Raw genomic sequence first — 17,705 nt, forward strand, 5'->3', positions numbered from 1 at the left:
CGATAACGTGACACTCACACTCCCCGTCCCTTTCTTCCTGGAATCGGGTCCCATTTAGAATCTCTGTCTCGCCCATTTTTAGCTCACTAATCTACCCACAAGTCAATGATAAAATAACTACGTTTATTTATGTTTTTACCTATTTCGTTTGTTCCCGCGCAGAGCCCTTGCCGCACACTAGAGCACGTCACCTGTACTGAGACGTGCGATCCACGCCCAGCGATCTCTCCAGGCAGGATCCGCGACTATTCCCCTTTTATAGATGGAGAAACGCGGCGCTGAGCTTGCTCTAGGACGTAACCGCGTGAGTCTGAAGGGACATGCATGTGAGGGGACTCGCCCGTCGCAGCCCCGTCGGTGGCAGCAAGACATCAGAACTAAATGTCCAGGAAGTGGACACAATAGGCTTGGAGGGCGATATAATGTAGCTCTCACAAAGGAACGAGACAAACATCTGCATACGGACGTGGGAATCTTTCCACGATCTATTAGGTGCAGAGACGATTTAGACTGAGAACAGCATATGTTGTGTGCTTCTCTGTGTTTCCTTGTGCAGGGTTTGGTTCTATCCGGAAGGATACCCAAGAAAACGGTAAACATGGGTGTCTTCTAGAATAGGACCTGGAGGCAGGGAGCATCCGTCAGGGAGGCTGGGGGAGGCTGCGGTAACAAACAGCCTCCACGTCTCAGTGGCCGAAGCAACAGGTTTATCGCTCACGCTAGAGCATCATGGGACAACAGGGGTTCTCTGCTCACGTGTCACTCAGGACTGGGGCTGGTGGAGCTTTCATTGTCTCCAACATCGCTGGCCACCGGGCCCAAGAGCGCTCTGGAGGTCTTGAGCTGACAATGAGCTAGTCCCATCTGGAAATAACGTACAGCACTTCTGCTCACAAGCCCTTGATCAGCACCTTTCACACGATTCCCTCCAGCACAGGGCGGGCCAGGAAATGTTCATTGCTGGGTGTCCCTGAGGTAGAGAGCTGCTGAGCAGCGTTAATGACAACTGTCCCGGGGACAGACACTGGGGGGAGAATTATTTTCATCCAGAGATGCTTTGAGACATGGGACTATTTTGTCATGGTGTAAGTTCCAGGTAGAGACTGCGGAGCCCACCACGTTAGAGGAGGGAGGTTCGCTGTGGTCTGTGGGGACTGGGGAAAGCAGTGGCCCTCTGACTTTCAACATGCATTTAAGGAGCACCTACTGTGTGCCGAGGTGTGCTCTGCAGTGGGAGTGTGCACACTCGACCAGAGGAAAGAGAAGTCGGCTGCAAGTCAGACGCATGGATCCCAATCCTGTCTCTTCCCGGGTACGCACAGTTGCCTCACCTGTAGCATGGGCCTCCATGGTAGGTTACGGAGAGGGTTCTCCACCCCAGTGCCACCAACAATCTGAAGAGATGTGCATGGAATCGGACTCTGCCGACCCGTGAGACGCCTCCCTCAGAGAGACATGGTGCTTGCCCCCCCGGCCCCGACCTGTTCACAGTGTGACAAGGAGGTGCGGTCTGGGTTAGAATGCAATCTTACATTTCTCCTTCTGTTTATTTCATTCCTTCTGCCATGGACCAGCTCCCTGGGGTCACCAGGCCACACCTCACTGTGCTCCGTGGCATCGTTCTGGGTGTCCCCACTCAGTAAACCCACAGAAACCATACCAGTAGGTGTTTGTGGGGTGTGATCTGCTCAGTATCTCATCAAAACATCGAAAGCTTAATTCGGTTTGGAGGGGGGCATTGGAGGGCTGCAAAGGGGCTGGGGGGGGGGAAATGTCAGAGTCCGGGGATTATCAGGATTTGGATTAGCAGGCAATTTCCTGAGTTCCCCGACTTCATCCTCGAGGTCAGAGAGGTCCGTTCCGAATGGAGCCCATTAATCTCCCTGTTGTGAGCGAGGAAACGTTGGAAGGCGCAGGTGCTAACAGTCTCGGTGTTATTTTTGGGAGAATGTGAGTTGAACACTCACAGGAAGTGTACTATTCCCTTTGCCAGCATCCTGGAGTATTATTTTAGGCAGCAGAACTGAGGCTTGTGAGCAGAAGTCAGCTTTCAACACACCTTTAAGGCAAGAAGGGTCCTTCAGAAGCAAGAATTCTGGTACAAAGTTTAGGAAAATTAAAACAAGCCATGTACTCTGCAACAATGCTCCAGAAGGCCACCACAGGCCCCTCAGGAGAGAAACGCCAAAGGCCTCAGCCCGGAGCCCCACCTGACCCTGTGAAATTCAGAGACCGACCCCAGGCCCACGGAACGTGTGGGCTGGTATGGAAACCACCAGCCAACGGACACAGACCATGGTGAGCTCAGCACGGACACGCGTGCCTGTGAGGGCCACTTGCCCGTGACTGGAGGAGTTGACTCTTCGCACGCAGGTAAGAAACTCTCAATTACACGGGCGTGAAGTCCGAGTGTGCTCTGCCGTCCAGAAACGGCTCTTCTGGGAGGAGATGGAATGTTCTCTTTGGGCCCCTCTCACTGCACAGCACTTCAAAGTCAACGTGAAAAGCAAAAACCCTTATGCCACACCATCGGGCTTTATAACATCCTAGTTAGGGTGCTCCTGGCAGGTTTCTTAACCTCTCCGGGCCTCAGTCTCCCCATCTGCAAAGGGAGGGTGGGCACAGCTGTAACGATGGTGTCTGCCCAGTACGGTTGTTGCTCTGAGTTGATGCAAGTTAAGGCCTCTGCTCCCTGTGTCCTCACACAACAGAAGAGGCAGGGGCCTCTTTTATAAGGGCACTAATCCCGTTCTGAGGGCTTCACCCTTAAACCTCGTCACCTCCCATAGGCCTACCTCCATCACACAACACCTGCACTGGTGGGGGGGGGCACACTCACTGTGCAGCAGTGCTGGTGCTGAGGCTGAGGGCCCTACGTGTGTGTGTGTGTCTGACACGCACCAACACTGGAGTCTAGGAATACAGACCGCGGATGTAGGTGTGTGTATGAACCAAGGCTACCAGTTGCACATCACTTGTGGTTATCTGCCAACCAGGAAGCCCAACTGAACAGATGAAAATCTCTCTCTCTCTCGAGGCTTGATGAGGATCTGGGAGTACTTAGTGAAATAGAGTCTGTGGTCCTTTCTAAGGACATGGGACTCCAGGCCCTTCATGAGAACACGGGCTCCACAAGGTGTATTTTTCTGGGCAAGTCAGATCTGCAGTGAGTTTCCCAGGGAAAGAATCCACTGTGCATCAGAAGACGGTCCACGCGGGGGTACGGGAGGAGAAGCAAAGAGAAAGAGTGTGGGCAAAGCTGTTTGCTCTCCCAGTGACCAGTGAGACACGTGTGGGTGTCACCGTGTTTCCAAGATGAAGAAACCACATTCTAGAAAGGCTAAGTGGCTTCGCTGGGGCCACGCGGGTGTCAGTGGCAGGGTGAGAGTTTGGACCCGTCTATGGAAACCTCACCCTGAGGCCCGCGAAGTGGAGTTCAACCCCACCAAGGGACGCAGGTATTAGTTTCACTGGGTGTCGTGACCGCCAGCCACAGAGTCCGAACTCCTAATCCCCCTGCCAGGGACTCTCAAACCTCTGCCCATAAGACGTTTCTCTAGCAGATCATAAAATGCACATTCCTGGGCCCTGGCCTCTCAGATGTGGTGACCCTGAAGGTCTGGGTGCAGCCTGGACTCTGCGTTGCACCAAGCACCCAGGGCAGTGACCACAGCACCCTTGCCCCTGAGAAACACAGGCCTCCGGTCCGTGGCCTTCGGTCAGCCGTGGTTTAGAGTTTCCGGAACAGCAGGCAAACAGAACCAAGTCTTCAGCGTGGCTTTTTTGAGACATTTAATGTCTAAACAGCACAAAGACAGAGGAAGGGAGGGCTCAGGACTCAGGAGATGGAACGCAAGGCGGACTGCACCGCATCCTAGGCAAAACCTCACTTCGGGCCTCAGTCCCCTCATCTGCGAGATGGGTGCAATGTGTCCCGAGTGGTCAGGATCCAGGAAGAGGATGCCATGGGCCCACCACCAGCAATCCTCACTCCTGAGACCTACAGTGGGCCCGAGAAAACCCTCCCCAGGCGTGTGTTTGGTGTTCTCGGGGTGGGGGGGGGCTAACTCAGCAGGCGGAGGACCTTGTTGGCTACGCCCGAGCCCATTGGAACACGCAACTGACCCCACGGAGGAGGCTCTAATTACCATGCACAAGGAGGCAAACGCAAGATAAAATTACCAGCAACTCCAGTCATAAATACTAACTTTCTCTTTTAACATTTTTACGATACTCCCTCTTTTCAGATGCAATAATTTACCCTAATGTTTTCCTCCCACCGTGTTTTCTACTCATCTGACATCTGTTTAAATGTTGGGGCAGCAGCACGAGAGTAAATCACGTTATGCTGATTACGTGTGTTTCATCCTACTGTGCACTGCTGAGCGCACATCAGCCTCGCGTGCCGGCGCGATGGCCACAACCACGAAGCTCTGCTCTTCGCATCATCTTGACGAACAGGATGTACATCATAATTCCCACAAAGTGGAAAAGTACCAAAATGCCATCGAGTTGGTCTGGCTGTTTTCTGAGGAACTGGAATGGGACATATCTGTCTCATCCCGTTCAGCCGGAGGGCCATGAATCAGGGTCTAGTGGACCTGCCACTGAACACTTAACAGGAGAACTTTGGGAGGCCACAGGAAGAGAAACGCTACTTGTTTTCTGAGATCACGCTGTGTGGGAAAGTTTCCCAGATGGAATGCTGTTGAAGTCTGAACGCATTTAAAGAGCTAGAAAATGTTTCCATCGGGATTAGGTTCCACTAAATAGGACAAAACAAAAATAATCAATGGGAGGTGGCTTAAACACACAATATTTTATTCTTTTGCATAAAAGACAGAGCAGGTATTCCAGGGCTGGTGTGGTGCCTGCGAAGTTGACAGTGTTCCAGGCTCCTTTCAGCCTCCCTACACCGTGGCCCTCCGCCTTATGGCCCAAGACGGCTGCAAGAGCTCCAGCCATCACACCCAAGTTTCTGACAGCAGGATGGAAGAAGGAGAGAAGAAAGGCCATCCCTTTCCCTTTTAAAAATAGATCTTATTTTTTAGATCCTGGGTAGGGAGATGATCTAATCTCCTTTTCCTGTCCTAGGCTCCCCAGCCACGATCCCACATGACAGCTGGTCGTCATCTCCCCTGTCTCCTCTCAGATTTGAAGACAGTTCATGCCCTCTCTGTAAAGGAGACTTCCCAGAGACATGACACGACACTTCCTGTGACTTCTCGGTGCCCTGAACTTGGTCCCAGGGCTGCATATAGCGGCAAGAGAGGCCAGGAGAGTACCACCGCTAACCGCCCAGCTGAACACAAAGGAAGAGCTGGAGAACGGGCACTGGGGATAAGTAATGGTCCTTGCTGCAGAAGAGTCTCAGGAGACCACCCTGGCCGGCCTCCACTTCGGCTGCTATGGTCCTAATCGCCCCGGGTGTCGGGGGCAGCTGTTGTCTAAGGTCACACAGCCAGTCCCCGCTTCACCAGGCTCCTCCCATGACCGCTCCTCCTCTTTGAGATTATTTCTGAGCCAGTTCCAGCTGGCATCCTACACAAAGCTTCAGTTCAGAGGGTCCTCCAAGAGGGTGTCCGTCATCCCTGGGCTGGGGCCACACCCTTACCCCATGACCCCAGGCTGGATCAGATGAGCTGCAGATAAGCTCTTCTGGGAGCTTTGGCCGAGGGCTTACGGTACGGTAGGTGTTGTGCTCTGTGTCTTCTCCCTGTGCCACTTGGAGTCCCCCAAGCGATCTCATAAGGTGAGCACTGCCCTTCCAGCTCTGCCTACGAGGGGCCTGAGGCTCTGCGGGCTAACCGGCCTGAGGTCACAGCCAGCATGAGATGGACCTGGGGTCCACATCAGACCCACCACTGGCAGGAGCCTCGGGATGTGCTGCCTGGTGAACGCGCACAGTACAGAGCCCAGTAGCAGGGGTGCAGGCGAGCGACACAGGCTGAGACGCACACACCCAGACGTGTGGTCAAGAGGAGGCAGGGCTCGGCGGGGCTGAAGCTGCGCCCCTCCAGCCCAGTTCTAGGGCTTGACTTTCCAAGCTCTTCTTTCCACACTGTACAGCATTCTCGCGATGTGTGACTTTGCCCCTAGTTCTTTCTAAATGCCTTTGCTGCCGGGTCAGGTAGAGCTCCAGCCGGGACCCCGGAGGGATCCAACCAGGGGCCTCGCTCCAGAGGCTCCACCCACACGACCACGGCCTCTCCTGACCGCGCTCACACGGGCTGCGCCCCACACCTGCCCGGCCCCAGGCCAGCGTTCCGGCTGCCTCACCGAAGCTCACCACATCCCCGGTGGCCAAGCGAGGTGTCTGTCTTGTCCCTGCCTTCAGGGCACGAGAACAGAGTCCAAGAAGCTCAATAAATCTACCTCTGGCGGGTGCCTCAGCCGGTGCAGCCTCGCCGCGGGAACAGGAGCTCGTCCTGACACAGGTCCACACTCCTTCACCGTCCGAGGCAGGACCGTGGGATGGGTGCCCGGCTCCACACGGCCATTCCAGAAGCCATTCTCTCAGGTCTTGGGAGCCTCCCGCTGGCTCTCAGCATCTCGTCAGGGGACAAGGAAGAGAGCCAGGCCAGCTGTGCGACAGCACTCCTCCCATGTCCCCTGGCCCGAGGCTCGGGGACCCGCGGCTGCGTGTGGGAGGAAGTGGGAGAGCCTGGAAGATGCTGCAGCGCGCTGCCGGCGTGGGCGCCGCGGTCAGAGGACGGGGTGGCTGGGGCCGGGGGAGTCCGCAGCATGAGACGGGGAGCGGGACAGGGGCCCCTCACGCGGACCTCGTAAGCCGGGCGATCAGGAGCCCCTGAAGGGAGTGATGAAAGCAGAGGAAGTGACGCGCCAAGGGTCTCACGGCGAGTGACTGCAGCGGTCAGCCCCCAGGGGAGCAGGACATTCAGACCCTAGAGCTCTGTGCTCTTCCCGGCCCCTCACCATGACTCAGATACAGTGGCCACTCCTTCCCCCCACCTTCCCAGCCCCTGGGAGGACCACGCTGTGTCACCGCCGAGTCTCCGTGGCAGTGTTTGGAGATTCTCAGACTCCGGGGGCTCATCTCTCGGTGGCAGAGCCCTTCACCTGCGCCACATGGGTCCCGCCCGCGCTTTCCGGGAGCTGCCGGGGAGCACACCGCAGACGAGTCCCCACAGAGCTGGCCGCAAGTCAGACCTTACAAATGACTCGTTCAACCTAAAAGCTTCAGCAATCCCGGGGATTACGAGGAGCCCCAGCCAGGCCTCGTCAGGACGGCCCTCCGGGGGAACAGGGAAGGTATTTACATTTGCTGAAGGGCTCATTTCAGTGAAGGATGACGGGCCCCGGCCTCAGAGAATCATGTGTGCATGGGCTTTTTTTTTTTTTTTTCCAGCAAACACTCAAGCTCTCAAGAGGTCAGATACAGTGCAAGGCAGAATCACGCTCCGCTTCAGGCGGGGATATTGCTGCGGGCTAACCAGGTGCCGGGCGCCACGTTGTCTGTCTGGATTTTGGTGCCTTCCAATTCTGGGTTCTGTGAGCTTGGCAAACATGACACCTGTCTCAGACACCTTTTCATGGGTTCCAACTGCCTTCTGCAGGCGCCTCACTGGATGTCCACACTGGGCACCGTCCACCTCCCCCTCCGGGAACTTTCCACAGCCCCAGGGACAGATGCCGGAGGACTTCCCATCCATGCGTGATCGGGGACAGGAGTCCAGGCATCATAGCGTGGGTCACTGGCCGTGCCTCGAAGAAGCTGGAGGATAAATTTCCTTCCTTTCTGCTGGGACAGACTGCCCCGAGAAGCAGCTGTTGGCACGGGCTCTAGGAAAAGGGTCCCCTAATAACGAACGACCAAATCTCTTCACACCAAGCGACAGCCGCTTCGCCGGACCGTCTTGTTGGCTCCCTTCCCCTCACTTCCGCTCTCCGGGATTCTACCTCCTAACAAGGTAGTGGCACATGGGCTTTTGCCTCGGGTTTTGTTTACTGAGGGATACACACTCACACCTCTGCACACTCACACTTGCGCACACATGGGAATGGTGATTATCCTGAGCCTTTCTTGGTCCCTTGGTCAAGGGACTCGGATTTCCTTCCACAAAACGGTCAACAGCAGCAACTTCTTTTTCACAACTGTGACCATCACTTCCGTGGCAGGGGCTGCTGGGCTGTTCCCGAAGTCATTTCCCCCTTCCTCCAGGGCACATGGCAGGCACTCCGCAGGTCCCAGACTCCCTTGCAGGGGGCGGAGGGGCAGCCGGGTGGCCGCGTCACGGGCAATGGGATACGACGACCGTCATGTGGACCACTTCTGGGCCCGAGCCATCAAACGCTAATTGGCAATCCTCACCCGCCTGTTGAAAGGACAGGTGTCCAGAGCCTGGGAGAAGGCAGACCCAGGAGACAGAAGGAGGAAAGCTCCCAACTGGGAGAACTGGGGTTGGACGGCGGTGGGAGCAAGACACGCTTCCACGTGGTGAGCCTCTAAACAGGAGGTGCTGTGAGTTGCAGCAGGGAAACCATCATCGTGAAGTGATCGACCAGCCCTTGCATGAAGCGCCTGTCTATGCATCCTCCCATTCAGTCTCCACAGGGGCACTCCCGCCGTTATTAAGCTGGGCTGCTGCAGGACGTGGGGCTCAAGATATCGTAGCGCTGAGAAGTTCACATATGCAGCCAACGGCGGGGGCTCTCCAGAATTTTAGGACTAAAAAGAACTCTCGCCACAGGAGGATGCCCACCTCCGCTTTACAGATGAAGAGACGGAAGTTCAGGGAGGACCAGAGACCTACTTGAGGTACCCCTCAGTTCACTGGAGGGCCGATCGTCGGTCCTCCGGCCTCCCAATCTTCCCTGTCCGAAGGCGCCGTGGACATAGTCTCTGGCTGTGTCTTCCAGGGGGAAAGGGACTGGTCCTTTTAGTAGAGGCAGTGGTCACAGAGATAGGTCAGTACTATCCTCATTGGAATGGTGCCCAGTCTAGGGTACAGACAGAATTGGGACTGGTTCCTCCACGAACTTGCTGTGTGCCTTAGAGCAAATGACTCAACCTCTCTGTGCCTTAGGTCCTCATTTATAAAAGAGGGCTAGTAGCGGAACCCACGCAAGAACGTTGCTGGGCAGACTCCAGCGGTGTTAGCCGAGCCGCCCCACGGCGCACAGTGCACGTCCAGGCCGCATCTGTATTACTGTCATCTGAGTTCACCAGGTGGCCCGTTGCAGGGCTGTTCAAACTTACTCACACGATCCCTGCCCAGACCCTTTGCCTTTGTCCCTCCAAAGTTCTCACCTCACTTTCCAGCTTCAAAACTCCATGGCCACCCACCGACTCCCTTCCCCCCTCATTAAACCAGGCTTTCAGGAAAAGATCTAGTATCCGTCAGATAATGTAAACCATCGAGAAGCCCTGCCGGGGGGACGGGGGTGGGGGCTGCTCCGCCCGAGCTCTGAACACGGGGGCAAGCAGCACGGCTTCCTGGGACGGAGGCCGGGGGTCTGAGCTGGCGGGCAGGGGGCGGCCACGGAGGGCGGAGAACGCCTCCTGACGGGGGCGGGCGGGCGCTCCTCCCCACCTCCCGCCTGGACACTCTGGTCAGCGTGTCCCGGCAGGCACCTGGGGCTGAGTCACAGGGGACAGGACGGCTTCGGCCTTCTCTCCAACCCAAAATGAAAGCCCGTCATACCACCCCACCTCGGCTTTGTGCTTCTCCGTTTTGCTCATTCCCCAAAACAAGGTCCTCAGGAGGGGCTGGAGGCCTGGTGCGCGGTGACTCCGGGGAAGGGTCAGGTGAGGGCGATTATCTGTGAAGCCCCAGAGAAACTTTGTCAGAGAAGGATGCAGAATGCAATGGGGTGGGGAGAAGATGGGCGAGATCCTTTACCAGAGAGTGCTGTCGGCCCCCGGGCGGGGTACGATCGGAGGGGCCCTGGGTTCCTCCAGTCTCCTCCACAGCCACTGTCCATCCACGAGTCCATCCATCATCCATCCGCCTCCCTCCCGCAGGCTTCCTTCTCTCCATCTTTCCTCAGTCCGTCTCCCCATGCACCCATCCATCCGGCCACCTACCGTCCGTCTGCTCGCGCATCGCCTCCGTACAGTGGAAGCATCAGACGCGGCACCGGGAGCCCCGCAGGGAGCAGGGCCGACACTGACCCTTCCCCGATGTCCTCCAGCTCACTGTCCAGGGGACATTCACAAAGGCAAGCATTCAGCTGCGGGTCCGGCCTAGGCTCCGTGGACAGCACACCCCAAGGACGACGAACACGATGTATTGGGAAGATGACGCCCCGGGAAATAACCCTTGAGGGCTGGAGACAGGAGACAAGGAAATGAAGGTGCTCAAGGTGCCCAGGAAAAGGTGCCCCCCACCAAGCAGGCTCGCCCCCGAGGGCAGCTGGAGCTCCACCCCACAGGGAAATCTCTAGAAGGCTTGCAGAACACGCCCCAGGATCCCCCCGGCTGAGGGACGGAGAGCTGCGGCAGCCACCCACTGACTCCTGCCCACCTCTGGTCAAGAGCCGCTCCAGGGCCCTGAGCCTCAGGAAGACAAAGCCAGACCCCTACTCGAATGAGCCGCCGCATGCGGGGTGGGGGGTGCGGGTTGGTGCCACACTCTTGTCCTATCTGCGCGGGTGTAAAATATCCTGAAAGGAGCGGCAAAGACCGGCCATGAGGTCCCGCGAGTGCGCAGTGTGCGAGCTCAACACACGCACCGACAGCCGAGCCGCGTGGGAGCCAAGCGCAGAGACACATGCCCTTCCAGTGATTACAAAGCACCTGGGAATCACCCTTTAAAAGAAAGGGCGGAACTTTTATGGAGAAACTGAAAACTTTTATTAAGATGTGAAAGACGACCCACACACATAGAAAGCGAGCCCTGTTCGTGGGTGGGACGGCCCAGCTCACCGAGCCGCCGTCCGCCCTCCTAGTGGCCACGCTCACGCTGTGTCCGCAGGACCCCAGCGGCCGCAGCAGCGCGTGACCGTGGATCTTCCGACGCTCGTTTGAGACAGTCTGCTTCCGCCGACTGCTAAGACGATCTTGAAAAATTGCAAAATGTGACCTTCCCCTTTTCGTTCACTTGAGCGTTTCGTGCTGTCATCCAGGTGCACACGGGTTTTACGTACTTTTCTTTACGTTTTTATGTAAACGTCGCTTAAATCTTAATAACGCAGGTTTAAAAGTCGTGACAATCCGTCAGGGTGCTTTACTTTTATTTCCCTAACCGCCCCCCTATGTTGACATTTCAAATTCCAGTTTTTAATGAGCTTTCCTAAACAAACTCCCTTGGGAGAAATTTCTATTTTTAATCATGTAAAGATGCACGAGATCCACTGTCTCACCAAATTCTCGAGAGCACAATTCGGTACCGTTGACAACAGACGCCCCGTTGACAGCGCCTCAAGACCTCACCTTGTGCCACGGGGATTTGACACCAGCAGACCCCCGTCTCCCCGTCCCCGCCTCGGCCCCCGGCAACTGCCACCCTGTTCTCCGTTTCCGTGAGTCTGATTTTGGTAGATCCCATATGGAAGCGAACTCACGTGGTGTGTCTTTCTGTGTCTGGTGCTTTGAACTTAACGTAACGCTCTCCAGGCTCATCTGTGTTTCGCGCTGGCAGGACCTCCTTTTTAAAGGCTGGGTAATGCTCCATGGGGTGGATATCACCACACGTGCTCTGTCCCTTCACTCACCTGGGGACATTCAGGTTGCTCGCGTGCCTTGGCTGCTGTGAGTAAGGCCGCAGCAAACACGGGAGCTCAGACAGCTCTCCTGATTTCAACTCCTGTGGTTATGCTCAGAACTGGAATGACTAGATCACACGGAAGTTTGACTTTTAATATTCTGAGGAACCTCCATGCTATTTCTATAATGGTTGAATAAATAAATTTACAGTCCCACCAACAGTGCACAAGGGTTCCTGTTTTTACACACTTTTTGCTAACAGCCCTTCTGACAGGTGTGAGATGACATCTCCTCGTGGTTTGGATTTGCATTTCCTTGATGAGATAAGCTGACATCTTTCCAAGTGTCCGTTGGCCATGTGGATGTCTTCTTTTGAGAAATGTCTGTTCAAGTGTTTTGCCCGTTTTATCATTGGGTTATCCGTATTCTTGCTATTGAGCAGTCTGGGTTCCCTGTGCGTTTTGGATATTAACCCTCATCACACGTGTGGCTTACAAATACTTTGCTCCATTCCATGGACTGTCTCTTCACTCTGTTGGTGGCTTTCTTCGCTGTACAGAAGCTGTTTAGTTGGATGTGGTCCCAGTTGTCTATTTTTGCTTTTGTTGCTGTGTTTTCGGGTCACAGCCAAAAAGTCATCACCTAGACTAATGTCAAGGTTTTCCCCTATGATTCCTTCTAGTAGTTTTATAGTTTCAGACCTTATGTTTATGTACTTAATGCATTTTGAGTTGACTTTTGTAATATGGTATGAGACAAGGTTTTGTAGTTTTTTTGTAGTTTTATAGTTTTCAGTGTACAAACCCTTACGCTCCTTGGCTAAGTTTATCGCTGAGCAGTTTATTTTGTTTGATGTTAATGTGAATGAGAATGTTTTCTTAATTTCCTTTCTGGACAGTGTGTTGTTAGAGTACAGAAATGCCACTGAGATGTGTATGTGCACTGTGATCCCCACTACCTCACGTCTGTTGCGGAGTCTTAAGGTTTTCTACATAGAAGATCATGTCGTCTGAAAATAGCTAATTTTACTTCTTTCTTTCCACTCTGGATGCCTGTTATTTCTTTTTTCTGACCGATTGCTCAGACCAGGACCTCCAGCACTGTGTAGGCTACAAGGGGCGAGAGGGGGCATCCCTGCCTTGTTCCGACCTCAGAGGGCAAGCTCTCAGCTTTTCCCACTAAGAGTGACCTTTGTGATGTGGAGGTACCTTCCTGAAGAACAGGAAACACGTCTAAACTCGTCTTAGGAGGCCAATGTCACTCTGGTACAAAGCAAGATGGGACCACGGCAGAAAAAGGGAGATGACATGCCGACTCGGATGTGAGAGTCCTTGACAAAACATCAGTGAACTCAGAAAGATCAGATGCCATGACCAAGTGGGTTACGACCCCGGGATGCAGGGGTGGTCCAGCCAATGCAAGTCAATCAGCGTGAGATGCCCCACTAGCGGCATGAAGGAGAAACACACAATTATCTCCACAGAAGCAGGAAAAGCATTTGACAAAGTTCAACTGTCTTTCGTATAAAAATCTCAGCAAACCAGGTATAGAAGGGGGAAATTTCTTGGTGTTCGAAGTAGCTTTAATCCTCTGAACAATGGCTTTGTTTTTATTTTACGAGTGCTATACAGTTCAATATAATTCTGTTTCCCTGTAACTTTGGGGGTAAGAGAACTCAGAGCCAAATCTGTGGTCAGGCCCTCGGGAGTCAGGTTGGGCGTTTCCTGCAGCGATTTCACTGCAGGTACCTTTATGTCCCTGCCCTCGCCTGTCCTGGCTTGCTAACTCCCAACATGGCTGCATCCACACACAGCACCCACCGCTGAGCAGCTCTGGACAAGCTCACGGAAGCCGGGCTACGCCACGACTGAGGGGCACTGGATGCTGAGGGCTGGGGCTACTGGTGCTATCTCCTGGTGCCCTCTCATCATCAGAAGGCCTGCCCAAACCTGGGTGCAAGTTGCTGACTGTGCAAATGACGGACACATGAGCCACTAGCCTTGGGGGCAGGAAGAAAGCACATGTCAGCGTCACAGAGGAACGATCTGAACATTCCTGCAAGGAGGAATGGGGGACCCTCAGGACTTCTCCTCCTAAACACAGGACTACAGAGAAAGGGCCGGCGCGTCCCCAGAGGGCCGAGGGGACAGCTAGAGCAGCCGTCCTCTTCAGGATGGCTGTGTCCCCTGGCACTATCCCTGGGAGTCACTTTGAATGTCAAGAGTGGCTCACCTGAATGTGATTTTCCTTCCCCTGCAGAGACCTCCCAGGTCTCCCCGCAGAGACCTCCCCGAAGAGACCTCCCTGCTATTCAAACCCAGCATTAGGATTTCGCAGCTACCATCGAGGGCTGTAGGGGGCACTTACGGGCCTAACCCCTCAGGCTGAGACTGTTCAAGACCCCACAGACCCACCCTCTGCCTCTGTCCCTGCACCCCGGTCTGAGGGAGGCCGGGAGGGGTGTGATGCTCGGAGGGCTATCTCAGGGGCAGGAAGGCTGCACTCTGGAAACCCAAGGCTCACCCCAAACAAAGGCACTCGAAGTCACCCTGTCCCCACAGCAAACCCCAGCCTTAGTCCAGGCAGCTCACTTTCACTTGAGAACTGCTGTCTTCTACCTGGAAAATGGGCTACTTCTCAGAATGAGCCTTTCCACCAGGGTGGAAGCTGCCTAGAATCCAGCAACACACAGTCTCCCCCCAAGTGGCGAGAATACACGCCCCGGGGCTGAGCGTGCTCTGAAACTGGCCAAGTGGAGGCAGAAACAGGCCCAGATCGGCTGCTGGGACCCTCGGGGCTCCCAGGCAGCCGGAGTCAGGCCTCACAAGAGTGGGGTTCGCTTCCAAAGCCCTCTCGTTGAGTTGAGAATTTGGTCCCAAGACCTTTCGGTTAATGACAAGTGCCTACTGAGTCAACACATGGTGGGATTTAAGGTTAAAAGCATAATTAATTTTTTGCTTTCCAGTTAAAAAATAAACAAGTCAGCATTCACTCATCAGCATGTGCTCGCTGAGGGCCCACCCTGTGGCCGGGCCGTGCTGCAGCGCCACAGGCAGCCGTGGGCCCTGACCTACCCGAGAAGGCGCCCGTCAGGTCAGCAGGACAGCGGACGTGCGCGTGACAAGCGTGTGGAGGTGGCAGAGCCTGGGGGTGGGGAGATGGGGGCCCGGGGGCCGGTGCCTAAGACAGCATCTGAGCCAGGCCTGAAGGCAGGAGCAGAGGCCCTGGGGCGGCACAGGAAGGGAGGACGATGATGGGCCCTGAGTCAGGGAAACAGCTGGGGAGAGGGAGAGACGCAGGCCCGGGTCAGGTGGGAACTTGTGAGCTGTGTGGTGCACTCACTCACACGCTCACACAGCTTCACACTCACACCCCCGAGCCGCACAGATTCACACGCTCGTGTGCACACCGGACATGCACACATACCTGGACACTTGTGCACCGTGACTCACACCCATACACATTCGCACACTCACGTCCTGACACACACACCTGCACACACCCTTCCATGTGAATACACACACACAACTGCACTCACATGTACACGGCTCCGGTCACACACACACATCTGCACTCACATGTACACACCCCCGGTCACACACACGCACACGCACACGCACATTCGTGGGCTGACATGACAGCGTCCACCACACGCGCACGCACCACACTGCGTCGCCCCCATGACCCTTCCCAGCGGTGTATTTCCGGTTCCACCGCAGCCTTCTGTTGCAGAGATCGGAGCCGGACCCTGACTGCACACCTCTCCGCGTGGTAACCTGCGCAAAGCCTGTGCGCCCTCGGCCTCAGCCTCCCTGCTCCGAGTGCTCTGCAAGTGCACCGGCTCAAGGGGCAGACAGGCTCTGCAGATGGCAGCAGAGATGGCCGGCCAGTGCCCGCGGCCCCCCGACACCAGACGTGACTGCTGTGAAGTCCCTGCTCACCGGGGACTCACTGAAGCAGGAGGGGGCGCTGGTCTCTCGGGGACGGGGCAGCCTGGAACCTGAGTTTGCCGCTATGCCTCTCCCCAAAAAGGACACATATGGAGACCCTGGCACATAGCCTCAGATGCTCACAGAGGGACCTCGGGGTGACAGGTGGGTGAGGGCCAGGGGCCGCCATGAGGCTAAGAGGAAGAGGGATTGGACAGTGGGCCCTCAGCCTCGTGCAGGATTTCACCAGAACCCACCCTGGCCATGGCTCGAAAGCTAAAAGGAAATGTAGAAGAATCCCCGGGCAGCATTTACGCAGCACGGCACGCTGGAGCCCTTTCAACTCGCGCTCATGGTCTCGGGGTGGGGGAGGCGCTGGCCGTCTGGCTTGGCAGCTGACTGGGGGCTGCTGCCCTTCGGCTGATGGAAGGGGTACCAGCCTCTCCGGGCAGAATCCTGGATGGCTTATCTCTGGGCTCCTGACGGGAAAGGGAGGTATTTACAAGGGGTGAAGTCCAGCTGCTGGCCCCGAGCCAGCTCACATCCTCTGCACAAGGCAGGGTTTTTTCAGACTTCCATGTTCTGTTGAGCTGAAGAAAAGCACTTCTCACACGGAAAAATAAATAACTAAATGCAAGTAACAGCAGTGGTTTTAATAATCAGGCTAGTGTGGTTCAGACAGCAAGATGCAAACACCACGCTACCATATCCTGCCTGAGCTCTTCACCGGAGGAAAAAAAAATCCCTGCACAGACTCGAGCCCTGAGTCTGCCCATCCGCAGGCCTTTTACACCTGCCCAGTCAGCCACCGTCTTAGGCAACACCGCCATGCAGAGCTGGCGCGGCCCATGAGTCTGGTGACCTGCCACATCGCTGACGGGGACATGAACGCGCTCAGTCTGTGGGCAGAAGATGTAAAATCGGGGACCAAGAACTACAAAAAACAGCTGTGACACTCGAGTTGGCAAAAGTCTTACCTTCCAGACATTCATCCCGAGGAAATAAGCAGAGGAGGAAAGAACCGTGCGCCGAGAGAGAGAGACCTGACCGAGCCAGCAGCGGGGGACCGACGGCCTCCGCTCTGAGCATCCTCTGCCCGCACAAGACAGTCCACAGCGACGCAGTGCTCGCGGTGTGGCACGTGGAGGAAGGCACATGCACCGTAAGAGAGTATAAGGAGGAAGCACGCAAGGGGACAGGAGAGGGGCAGATGGCCTGCTGGATCCTCCGGGCAGCCTGGCTGGGAGTCCACCACCATTCCAAGTTCAAAGGGCCACTGAGGTAGTATCAGGTCGTCGACGTGACGTGAAAATGTTGGATAAACGAAGTGAAGCTCCCACTGCCCTGGGAGGGGCTGAGGGCAGTTAGAGGAGCAGCCCCCCACGCCCCAGCTGACCCGCAGGCGGCAGGGGCTCACCGGCCGCTCTCCTGCCGCCGCCGCAGGTGAACCCCAGGCCGCGCTGCAGTGCGCGGGCCCACGGCTGGGTCCCCAGCACCGCGGCTCTGCGGGGGGTGGGCTGCGCTCAGAAGCCGTCGGGCCCCTCACCAGCAGCGCGACCTTGGCCAGTTACTACCAGCTCTGCCCATGCACCTCCTCGGCCTTCGGGCCCCTTTTCCACGGCCGCTAATCCCACTGTCCAAATGGGTTACGCACGATTTAGCCCTTTTCAGTTAAAGGTCAGATATCGACCCCCAACCTAACACTTCACTGCACTTTAGAGAAAAGTTTAAAAAAAAAATCCCTCCATTTTGGATGGCCAAGTGACCTACTTGCCTGGAGGTGGGGGTCAGACGTCCGGGCCCCTCCCGCCTCCTAAGGCCCACACCTCTCCATCCTCGCTGCGCGCTGCCTCAGGGGCCCCGCACATCCCGGAGGCCAAGGCCGAGGGAGTGTCTGAGAGCTTTTCCACGCACTCTCCATTCAATTGTGTGTCTCGCTTGAATGCAAAAGCATATGGCCTTCCCACTTATTTTTTAACAACTCGCGGGCATTGTTTGGCTTTCAGTCCTCCATCCTCCAAAATCTCGTGTTGGGCGCCCATAAAAATGCATAGGCACTAACTTTCCTGTTTTTCCAGGCACGGGCTCCCTCAGGAAATGCATCACTG

At 55.7% G+C, this 17,705-nt stretch overlaps 1 protein-coding gene across 5 annotated transcripts in view; it reads right to left on the reverse strand.

The window, feature by feature from the left end:
• LOC116578735 overlaps positions 1-17,705 on the reverse strand; it is a 414,337-nt gene that overhangs the window by 333,851 nt on the left and 62,781 nt on the right. The window contains exon 1 of one of the 5 annotated variants that reach the window (XM_032323158.1): positions 140-201. The exons of the other annotated variants lie outside the window; for them this stretch is intronic. The gene's annotated coding sequence lies outside the window, so the exon portion shown is untranslated. Of the gene's footprint in view, positions 1-139; positions 202-17,705 lie in introns of those variants that run through there. 5 annotated transcript variants of the gene reach the window in all.

This window comes from Mustela erminea, chromosome 19 (genome assembly GCF_009829155.1).
Source record: "Mustela erminea isolate mMusErm1 chromosome 19, mMusErm1.Pri, whole genome shotgun sequence".
Classification (NCBI taxonomy): domain Eukaryota; kingdom Metazoa; phylum Chordata; class Mammalia; order Carnivora; family Mustelidae; genus Mustela; species Mustela erminea.